Source organism: Periplaneta americana, chromosome 2 (assembly GCF_040183065.1).
Source record: "Periplaneta americana isolate PAMFEO1 chromosome 2, P.americana_PAMFEO1_priV1, whole genome shotgun sequence".
Classification (NCBI taxonomy): Eukaryota; Metazoa; Arthropoda; class Insecta; order Blattodea; family Blattidae; genus Periplaneta; species Periplaneta americana.
In genome coordinates this window covers 61603635-61616253 of record NC_091118.1, presented here as the reverse complement: position 1 = coordinate 61616253, position 12619 = coordinate 61603635, and the positions used below count along the sequence as shown (strand labels likewise).

Below are 12619 nucleotides of genomic sequence, written 5' to 3'. Positions count from 1 at the left end.
AAGGTAAAGAAAAATTTAGCAAATTATTATCACAGATATGACCATCATAATTATAATACAAGATACAATTTTCACTTGACTGAATCTAGTGTTAAAAAAAATTATGTCCATGGCAGTATCTATGTTTACTAGATTACATAAGTTTCCACACACTGTTAATTATAACAAATTTAAGAATGTTTTAAAACACTGGATGATTAATCATCCCTTTTATAATATTAGTGAATACTATGGGTCCTCTGTTAATAACTTAAGTTTCTAATATAATCTTATTCACTCTGTTTTGTTCTTATGACTATGTCCATAGTATTTGAAGGGTTCAGGGAAAAAAACCAGGTAAGTCACTTTTTCCATGAAACCTGGTTTCTTCGCTGAAACAGTTGACTTATCGGGTCTATATGACTATAGGATATCGGTATTGTGTTTATGGGAATATATGTTGGCTAGATTGGACAATGGGGTGATGTCATGTGGTCGACGTATGTGAGAAGGTTAGTGGGTTAGTTGAGGTGATATCTCAGTGACATGAGGTCAACGTATGTGAGGTTAGTGGGTTAGATGAGGTGATATCTCAGTGACAGGAGGTCAACGTATGTGAGGTTAGTGGGTTAGATGAGGTGATATCTCAGTGACATGAGGTCAACGTATGTGAGAAGGTTAGTGGGTTAGTTGAGGTGATATCTCAGTGACAGGTCGACGTATGTGAGAAGGTTAGTGGGTTAGTTGAGGTGATATCTCAGTGACATGAGGTTGACGTATGTGAGAAGGTTAGAGGGTTAGTTGAGGTGATATCTCAGTGAGATGAGGTCGACGCATGTGAGAAGGTTAGTGGGTTAGTTGAGGTGATATCTCAGTGACATGAGGTCGACGTATGTGAGGTTAGTGGGTTAGATGAGGTGATATCTCAGTGACAGGAGGTCAACGTATGTGAGGTTAGTGGGTTAGATGAGGTGATATCTCAGTGACATGAGGTCAACGTATGTGAGAAGGTTAGTGGGTTAGATGAGGTGATATCTCAGTGACAGGAGGTCAACGTATGTGAGGTTAGTGGGTTAGATGAGGTGATATCTCAGTGACATGAGGTCGACGTATGTGAGAAGGTTAGTGGGTTAGTTGAGGTGATATCTCAGTGACATGAGGTCGACGTATGTGAGAAGGTTAGTGGGTTAGTTGAGGTGATATCTCAGTGACATGAGGTCGACGTATGTGAGAAGGTTAGTGGGTTAGTTGAGGTGATATCTCAGTGACATGAGGTCGACGTATGTGAGAAGGTTAGAGGGTTAGTTGAGGTGATATCTCAGTGAGATGAGGTCGACGCATGTGAGAAGGTTAGTGGGTTAGTTGAGGTGATATCTCAGTGACATGAGGTCGACGTATGTGAGAAGGTTAGTGGGTTAGTTGAGGTGATATCTCAGTGACATGAGGTCGACGTATGTGAGAAGGTTAGAGGGTTAGTTGAGGTGATATCTCAGTGACATGAGGTCGACGTATGTGAGAAGGTTAGTGGGTTAGTTGAGGTGATATCTCAGGGACATGAGGTCGACGTATGTGAGAAGGTTAGTGTGTTAGTTGAGGCGATATCTCAGTGAGATGAGGTCGACGTATGTGAGATGTTTAGTGGGTTAGTTGAGGTGATATCTCAGTGACATGAGGTCGACGTATGTGAGAAGGTTAGTGGGTTAGTTGAGGTGATATCTCAGTGACACGAGGTCGACGTACGTGAGAAGGTTAGTGGGTTGGTTGAGGTGATATCTCAATGACATGAGGTCGACGTATGTGAGAAGGTCAGTGGGTTAGTTGAGGTGATATCTCACTGAAATGAAGTCGACGTATGTGACAAGGTTAGAGGGTTAGTTGAGGTGATATCTCAGTGACATGAGGTCGACGTATGTGAGAAGGTTAGTGGGTCAGTTGAGGTGATATCTCAGTGACATGAGGTCGAAGTATGTGAGAATGTTAGTGGGTTAGTTGAGGTGATATCTCAGTAACATGAGGTCAACGTATGTGAGAAGGTTAGTGGGTTAGTTGAAATGATATCTCAGTGACATGAGGTCGACGTATGTGAGAAGGTTAGTGGGTTATTTGAGGTGATATCTCAGTGACATGAGGTCAACGTATGTGAGAAGGTTAGTGGGTTAGTTGAGATGATATCTCAGTGACATGAGGTCGACGTATGTGAGAAGGTTAGTGGGTTATTTGAGGTGATATCTCAGTGAGTTTTATTTACTCGTCGTGTTGATTTACGTCGGCCATGTTGTGATGTGAGTGTTCTGACGTCATCGTTTGTCAAACTTAACGAAAATTAAGCGATATCCTATAATAAAAGAATCCCGACTTACCTACTTCTTTTCCTGTACGCCAAAAATTTTAAGTCAAATAAACCCATGACTAATCTGTTTCTTTTCCTGTTTCATACCTCTAAACGATAGTCCTTTCCATAGAGAATCTAATGGCATCTCAAACTCCATATCGACAAAAAGAGACTTATCTGGTTTCTTCCCTGGACCTTTCATTTGTATAATACTCATAACTTTAATAAAATCTAATCTAATCTAATCTAATCTAATCTAATCTAATCTATGTTTCTGCCATAGATAATTTTTCCGTTTTGAATATCATGTCGCCATCGAAATAAGTTCTAATTGAAATATAATTTATGAGGGCAATGAGCAAGATATTGAAATCGCTTTTCATGAGCTTTAGATACCAGGACACAAATATCAATATATTACATCAAAGAATGAAGTAGCACAGTTACTTCAGCGAACTTTGTAATTACTTATTGATTAAAGCTCACGTTAACACTTTGTTTGTTAAAAACATAAAATGACTTAGTTACGCGTCAAAAAGTGTTATAATTTTAAAAAAGGACAGACGGCCCGTTTCGACGTGATGTTACGTCTTCATCAGTGTCTCTTGAACTACTGGTGATCTTGAATTCTGCGATGTGCATTTGTCGATTGTAGGGGTGAGGGTAGTTATGGTGGGGGCTGGTTGTTTGTGTGTTATGATGTATAATAATGTGTGGGTATTGAACTGTAATTGTGTATTAAGTATATGTTGTGGGTATGTTATTGTATGTTTATATATTTCGTATTGTTCTAAGATGTTTAACTGTGAGCTTTTTGGTGTGATGTGTAAAATTTCCATATGTTTGTATATTATTGTAGTCATGATTATTGTTGATAATGTGGTCTGCATAATTTGATGTGATGAAGCGTTTGGTTATAGCTTTAATATGTTCATTATATCACAGTCTAGTATATACAGTCACGAAGCTCAATACGTAGTAAATATGCAAACATTAGGTAGTTGCTCACCACTAGGATCGCTAATATCGCCTCATTACAGGCAATGCAAAATAGTACCGTCACAGTCTATTGCTTCTAGCACCCTCAAAACTCAAGCTTCGTGACTGTATATACTGTATAGTAGACTGTGATTATATCTTGTGTGAAAGGATCTTCCTGTCTGTCCTATGTAAAAATGTGGGCAACTATTGCATTTTAGTTTGTAAACTCCAGTTGTAATTACTCTTTCCCTTCAAATATAGCCTAAACGTCCTCAAGGACTGCTCTGTACTATAAGCTGAGGACAGAACTTAATGCCGTTCTTCGAGGAATAAAAACTAACTCTTATCGACGGCCTAGATTTAATACCATATAGTATTTTCCGATTTTACGAAATTGGGGTTTCGAATGGTTTGCGGGCCTTTCGTCCACTACCTTTTGTCCACAATTTGTTTCCTCCATTAACTTTCGTCCACGTTCTCTTGTCTTGAATATACAATTTACGTTCATCCATACATTTTGTCCACACCTTTTATGTCCATAACCTTTAGTCTAGGGCTGGAGACGAAGCGGTTCGGTTCGGAGCAGTTATTGAGACGTCATTAGTCGGTTGAACCGAGTACAGTACCGAGTACAAATTTATGGTGGCAGGTTTAAAATTTAGATAGATTTAGTTGATTTTAGAACGTACTTTGAAAGTGAAACCAGGCGTGTTTTAAAAGCGTTGTAGTAAAGCGCTTTCGCTTTGGCAATTGACGAGAAAAAAGTGCTTCCCTTCATTGGAAAATGGCGGTTGCAAATTTCATTTGCGTGATTACAACTATTTGCGGAGTTATTTTGTATGAAAGCCCTATTTAACTTTCAGTATTGTGATATATGACAGACGAAATAAAATTGATAAAATAATTTACAATACTAACAGGTAATAAATTAACATGTGAGGTAAACGTTAAACGCTGCAGCTAAGCAAAAAAGAAGATAGAAAGAAACGGCCTCCATGAAGCATTGCCTAAAACACTTAAAAATACACACACAGAATTATTTAGCCCTACTATTACGGAAAGTGGATAAAATAATCAATAAAACGTGGAATCTTAAACTGAAGAACGTAATGTTTATTTATTTTATAACATTACTAGCCTTCAATACAACCATGTTCTCTTTGGTGAAGAATAATATTATTGATAAATTAAAGTAATTAGGTAACATAATTCGTAGAAATAAATACAAATAAAATGATGACTGATGAGGTAACATAAATCCAATAAACACAAATAGAAGAAAAATATAATGCACTTCCTTTTTTAACATATTTTAATATTAATCAAACATTCTAATATGATGATACTAATAATAATAATATAAATAATAATAATATTTATATTATTATTATTATTATTATTATTATTATTATTATTATTATTTACAGTAATATATTCAGACTGTCAGTGTTCATTAGGTCCACTTGACAGGTCATATAATAGGATGAATTCCTCTTCAATACTAGAGGTCTTTCAACCCGCCTTGGGGATAAGGAAATAATTTGTCCTGCAGCAGAAAATATTTAAATACAACAGTACCTACGTTGTTGTCTGCTAGAATTAAGTAAAACACGTGAACTCTGTGTGAACGTTTGAACTGACCGGTAACGGCTACGGTTAACCGAGTAACTTCGGTGCTCCGCTGCCAAGCACATAAAACGATAGAACAGAGTAACTCGACAGTTCTACTCGCTCCGTCCCCAGCTCTACTTTAGTCCATCTTAGAATACATATTTGTGTCTCCCATCTACAATTACAACACCGGAAACGTAGTTATGGAATGTGTACGAAGCAGTCTTAAGTGGCGAACAGAAGATTAACAATGCCGTCGAAGGTTGGCATAGTAAATTAAAAAACTCATGGTTGATCATCATCCCAGCATTTGGAAGTTTTCAAAGTCTTGCTGGATGAACGGGAATCAAATGAGCAGGTACTTACTCAATTGTTAGTAGAACACACGCGAGTCCGTGCACCATTGCTGGTCTTGGAGCCTTTGCTTTTGTTTCCTGTGGGGGTGTGTTTGTGTAGTGTAATGTGGAGTCAAAGAGTGTGTGTGTTCTGAAATTGAGTTGCTGAGCAAGACTAGCAACAGCCAGTTCTGAAGAAGGTCAATAACAAACCGAAACATGTTAACCAGGTACGATAGAATTTAACATGAGAAAGACATATAATACATATTCCGAAGTGATATAGTTGTGTAATCAAGATGTAAAATTAATTATGTTTCATGTCATCTTTTTTTTTTTTGCCATAGTGAACGAAATAGTCAGTGGACGAAAATATAATGAACGAAGCATGAAAATGGACTAAATGGTCAGTGGACAAAACTTAATGGACAAATCATGAAATGGACAAATGTGTCAGTGGACAAAATAAAAAGTGAACGAAACGTAGTGGACCAAAGGCCCTATAACGTTTCGAACTATTGTGGGGCAATTTTTTATGCTCTATTCAACGGCGCTAATGTCGCGTATGAGAAAAAATTCAATTGTAGCTATTTTACGTTTTCTAATAAGTTGCATCATCATTTTCGAATTACTGTCACTAATACAAAGCATGACATATTTTCTAATAGCACATGTATCCTATTAAAATATATGCCAATACCACGTATGAGTTCACATTCCTCTTTCCTACCGCCACAAGCAGAACTAATTTTTTTACAAGATAACATTATATTCTTAGTCAGATCTGATGGATGTACGTTATCCAAAGTTATTAAGGAATTTACCGATATTGCTCTCAACACAACTGAAGGTGTACAATTAACCACACAAAGCGTAGAAGAGAGTTTTTGCCACTTGTCTAACATATAGCTACAACCAGAAAATTTGCTTCCAATATGAAGTTAGTAAAATAACTTACATCAACTCTGATCCAGAGACAGATTCAGATAATGTAGATAATTCCAATGACGCATTAGAATATCATAATAAGAGCCTATGTAAACTTTACTGTAAAAATTTCAACAATGGCCATTTCTGTAGAGAAACCGTGCGCATTTATTTTAACTATTGTCGACCTCGTTGGCGAGTTGGTATAGCGCTGGCCTTCTATGCCCAAGGTTGCGGGTTCGATCCCGGGCCAGGTCGATGGCATTTAAGTGTGCTTAAATGCGACAGGCTCATGTCAGTAGATTTACTGGCATGTAAAAGAACTCCTGCGGGACAAAATTCCGGCACATCCGGCGACGCTGATATAACCTCTGCAGTTGCGAGCGTCGTTAAATAAAACATAACATTTTAACTATTAGCAACTCCAGGCAACAATTGCCAGCGATGTGCGCCCGGCGATCAATGCCGTAAACAAACCGCAGTAAGTGTACTGTACTCCAACCACGAGAAAGTCTCTGCGGAATGAGACGAAACGGGGTAATGCTGTGAATAAATGTTGATGTCATAAGGTCACACACGTGGGTACTCGTATCTCTATTGTCTAGCTCTCACAGCACAAACAATAACATTAGTACACACATATTTATACTACCCTAGCTACAAAATTAGATCACTCTTAATCTCTTTGTCGTTTAATCCCTCCATACAGGAAATAACATATGCAGGAAAGTGCATGGTTTTTAAACTGACGTTATAACGATAATATTATCTATCTACTTCGCTCCAATAGATGACGCAATAGTAAGCACATTACTTCCACGGTTTAGCTCCTGGTTGGAGAACAGTATAAATATGCACAGTTTGCATTTTCAAAGAAAACAAAAGAATACTACTAATAACAGAGAACAGAGAACAGTACCTCGTCTTACTACTGTTAGTGATACTGCTGTTACGTTTGTGGGCATCCATCTTGAGCCTCGCTTGGAATGGCAAACTCATGTAAACTAAGAAAATAAATAAAGGTATTTTTATGTTAACGTTATTAAGGAACAATTTATCAATCAATGTATTGTTCACAATATTTCACAGCCATATACAAAGTCATTTCAATTATGGTATTATACTTTGGGGTCATCATACTTCCGCTCAAGCTCTCTTTATATTACAAAAGAAAGCTTTAAGATTAATTTTTGGAGTCTCAACTACGACTCATTGTAAACCTCTTTATAAGGTTAAAAATTTTGACATTGCCGTCGATGTATGTGGATAACTGCCTGTCTGCTTTACGTTTATGATTATTCTACAAGAAATAATAGATTATTCTACAAGAAATATATTGACAAATATAAGTACAGTATTACTCAACATATTTTTCTTTATTTTGCTTTGAAATTATTTAATAGTTTACATATTGATATAAGAAATTTCCCATTCGGAGTGTTTAGGAGACGGGTTAGAACAGTTTTGATGGTAAATCCACTATATGATGTAGAAGAGTTTTTTAATTTGTATCTTATGACGATGCCATACATGCTCTACATGTGTTAGCAAAATAAATATCTGTCTGTCTATCTTTTTTTTCATTAAAAAAGATATCCAGTACCAGTATACAAAAATAAGCATGTCGATTGCGTCCAAAATTTTTACAGTAAATTATATTACAGGTAGAATTATTAATATTTTTAACAACATTTTAAAATAAAATTCACCCTGTGCCATTCTAAATCATTTCCCCAAAAAAATATAAGAGAAATTGTACCCTAGATTACTTTGCTCGAGATATTGATCAAACACTGCGTCAATATTCGCTTCCATGACTATAATATAAAAAGAACACGCTAGCAAAACCTACGTTCCCTATTGACACTTCAATTTTTTTTCTTCTGACATCCTACAATACGCATCAAACTCAATTTCAGCCCCTGCAACTCAAGAGAACGGAAATTCTCGGTCTGTTTGGTTTATTATTAGGCCTATTATTATTATTATTATTATTATCATTATTATTATTATTATTATTATTACTTACTTACTGGCTTTTAAGGAATCCGGAGGTTCATTGCCGCCCTCACATAAGCCTGTCATTGGTCCCTATCTTGAGCAAGATTAATCCAGTCTCTATCATCATATCCCACCTCCCTCAAATATATTTTAATATTATCTTCCCATCTACGTCTCGGCCTCCCCAAAGGTCTTTTTCCCTCGGCTTCCCAACTAACACTCTGCAAGCATTTCTAGATTTTCCCATTCGTGCTACATGTCCTGCCATCTCAAACGTCTGGATTTATTGTTCCTAATTATGTCGGGTGAAGAATACAATGCGTCCAGTTCTGTGTTGTGTAACTTTCTCCATTCTCCTGTAACTTCATCCCTCTTAGCTCCAAATATTTTCCTAAGCACTTATTCTCAAACACCCTTAACCTATGTTCCTCTCTCAAAGTGATTATTATTATTATTATTATTATTATTATTATTATTATTATTTATTGAGTACTTTATTAATTTCAACGGGACGATTGTTTTCAATATACCGCAAGTCTTTTATTGCTCTAGTTATCATTTGCTTTTAGTGTTAAAATTGTGTCCATAATAATATAAGTTAGTTAATGGAATTTATGTTATTGTATACCGTTAGTTTAGATCTATAGCACTTTTTGTTTATTGTAAATATGTCGACAAAGAGGAAACAAGGATTGACAATCTATAGCGAAGAAAGAAATATTATTGCAAATGTAAAATAATTCTGTGATGAAGAAAAAGAACAGTGTCTTTGCATTCCTCTTACGAAACCTACAGCAAAGGCAGAAAAGTTCTTTAATCTATCCACAAGAACAATACAGCGTATAAGGAATGAAATGAAAGACTGCACAGAAAAAAGTGCGTTGTCGATACTTGGGGGAGAAAAAAACGGAAACGTTCAGATTATCGAAACACAAATGTAGATAGCTTTTACCAGAGATTTGCAAAAAGATATAATTGAGAATTTTTATTTGAACATGAAAGAGAGCCACTGGCGTAGCTCAGGAGGGGTTTGCCTGCTGATCCGCAGCTGTGCTCGGGCATGGGTTCGATTCCCGCTTGAGCTGGCTATCTGGTTGAGTTTTTCGGAGGTTTTTCACAATTCTTTCGTAAGATGAAATTGTAGATAAATCCCAAAAATAAGTAACAAAACTATGGTACAGACAATTTTAAGGACGTGATCTTAAGATTAAAAGCCACCGAAAATGGTTCATTTATATCCATTTTAATGAATTACTGTTTCCAGGTATTCTTTTTTCATCTGGTCCTCATTTAAAAAAGAAAAATATCCAATTTAAGTTGTTGCAGCAATGATATTTCTACATACAAATATTTAAAATGAACATGAATTAGGAAAAAAAAAATTCACTATCTCCTCCCCTCAAGTGTAAATGGTAACATTTCATATAACAATATTAATAATAATAATAATAATAATAATAATAATAATTTATTTTAGCTGGCTGAGTTAAGGCCGTAAGGCCTTCTCTTCCACTCAACCAGCAAAGAGTATATATACATATGCATGAACTTACAAAGAATTCAACAATTTGATTTAGATGAGAGTTACATGTCTACAATACAGTAGTTATTTACGAATTAAACAACAAAATACTATGAACTATTAATTAAACACTGAAATAAACTGTGTATCAGAATTAAGCTAAAATACATACAATGTTAATATATTTCAAATAATATTAGATAATAGAAAGAGATTATTATGAGACAATTTTGAAAATACAGCACTATCAGGATGATGTCTAAAGAAAGAAGTAACAATGTGGTCAGTGATAGTTTAAATCAGTACGATTGGAGTGAAATGCTAATAATGTTATCTTTTAAGCTGTTTTTAAAGGTGTTTATTGTCTTGCAGCCCCTAATACTTTGTGAGAAGGAATTCCATTGACGCGAGGTGGATATTGTAAAAGATGATGAATAAAAAGATGTTCTATGAAGAGATTTACTTAGCGTGCCACAGATAAGTGAGCTGGTATTTGAGTCATTCCACGTCAAATCGCACAAAATTATACAAATTTTGACTTTCATATCTCTGTTGCGTTTATATTTTTTTACCAACTCTATGGGTCTAATAAACCAACAAGTGTATTTTTATTTCCTCCTAAGTCCACACGTTTTTAAAATATTACATGTTAAAATTCGTTAAAAATGTCGCACAATGCAACATTTAAAGCGTCATATTTCTGACGATACTGACGTTAAACATTTTTTTTAAATGCATTTAAAAGCTTAAAGTACTGTCTTTTATTAAATATTTAATAACTAATTTTAATATAATTATTACAAATATTTTTTTTATAATTCATTTTCTAAAAGTTATATATCAATGTGAAATAGCCCTATTAAAAATCTCAAAAAATTCCTACTAGGTACACTGAAGTATTCTTAATAATTCCAGAAAAAATCAGAATGGAATCTCCAATAGTTTAATGGAAATTTAATTACTTACGACACAATGTGTAGCGGTCGGTGCAGCAGCAGTGGACGGGAAGCGTTAAAGCGCGCTGGGAAGTTTATCGGCTCTGGATGATTGACTGAACGTTGCAACATTACATCCAGTACGGATCAAGTACTCCTGGAAACGCTGCTAATTTACTTATTATGATATCTTCAAATATTTGTACATTATGCTTTTTAAACGTTTCTTTTCCTTCACACTTTAAATTTTCATTCGCCTACCTTCTTTCTTGAAAGAAAATTGTTTTACCAAATCTTCAGTTTTTGACAACGGACTGAAAGAATGTAATTTTAATGTACCTGTTATTGGTTTTAGATTGTATCTGGCCTGCAAATTTTCCAATTTTTTTTCCTTCGAAGAGATGGAGAAATTCAGATGTCTTGGAGCAACAGTAACAAATATAAATGACACTCGAGAGGGAATTAAACGCAGAATAAATATGGGAAATGCCTGTTATTCGGTTGAGAAGCTTTTGTCATGTAGTCTGCTGTCAAAAAATCCTCAAGTTAGAATTTATAAAACAGTTATATTACCGGTTGTTCTGTATGGTTGTGAAACTTGGACCCTCACTGTGAGAGAGGAACAGAGATTAAGGGTGTTTGAGAATAAAGTTCTTAGGAAAATATTTGGGGCTAAGAGGGATGAAGTTACGGCAGACTGGAGAAAGGTACATAATGGAAAACTACACGCTTTGTATTCTTAGACATAATTAGGAACATTAAATCCAGACGTTTGAGATGGGCAAGGCATGTGGCACGTATGGGCGAATCCAGAAATCCAGTCGCTATTTTCTAGACCAATAGGAGATCGATGACGCGTATGGCGTCCCCGCTAACCCTGCTTTTCTTTCCTTCACCTAACATAGCAATCCATTCCTCGCATATTTCCCTTCATTTCTCTCTTTCTACCTACTTTATATTAAATTGGAATGCATGGCTTATCTTTTAATACACCGGGATTCGAACATAGAACCTTTTTTTTAATGAACCACTATTATAGCCATTACGCTACGATGAACAAACCCTTAAAAAATTATACTTGCACACAATTGAAGGGTTCATACCCATAGTGGACCAAGCGTCATTTATTAAAAACGGAGAAAGCAAGGGTTAAAGTTCTGTGAATACCATAATTTAATAAAGATTGACATATAATTTAGTTTTAATGTGCACACTTTATATTATTTGCTATATGTTTCATTGACTTGTGGTAAGCACTTAATTTTAACCCTTGTTTTCTCCGTTCTTAATGTATGGCGCTTGGTTCCACTATGGTTCTGACCCCTTCAATTAACATCAAATAACCTACTTCCAAAGGTATTAAACATATGATTCATTAATTATTGTATAATAGAACTAGATTCTTTAGTTTGCTGTTAACCTTATTACCAGGCTTAGGGACCGGGAGGGACTATCAATGTACTTACACATGCACTATATCTTTTTTTAAGCGCGCTATAAGAACAGACTTTGAATGTAAATAAACAAGTGCTTCGATACTTTAGTCTGGTAACTATGAAAACTCAAGCATTTTGTGCGTACTTACCTTACATCAGCGGAGACCAAAACTCGAGCTGCAGTGATTACATGCGACTGACAGTCTATGAAGTAAGGAGACGGAGGAAAGGTAGTTGGCATGAAAACTACAACCAGTGGTGGTTCTGTACTAACATCTTGATCAAGCCCGCGGATAAAAATCTCAATTGTCACTGCTGTCATCAAGCGCCAATGAATAATATACGATTTTTCTTGCTTCTTTTCTTAACCTTCCTCTTGAATATAATCAGGAATTTTCTAAATTCTTTTCTCGATACTTGGTCGAGAAATTCGTTGTTTTTCAAAATTAAAAATGTCGTATGGACAAGTTATTTAAGCTATTTCAATCATTACTTTTTTTTTTTATAAATTCTGTTCTATTAAAAGCTTTAGAGCACGAGATATTTCAAACACCTTAGGT

The 12619-nt window shown here is 35.5% G+C and overlaps 1 long non-coding RNA gene across 1 annotated transcript; it reads left to right on the top strand.

The window, feature by feature from the left end:
* Positions 1 to 393: 393 nt before the first annotated feature.
* Positions 394 to 1732, top strand: LOC138695271 (uncharacterized). Its single transcript, XR_011331108.1, has 3 exons — positions 394 to 520; positions 1074 to 1243; positions 1359 to 1732. It is a non-coding gene; the product is annotated as an uncharacterized lncRNA (long non-coding RNA).
* Positions 1733 to 12619: the final 10887 nt, after the last annotated feature.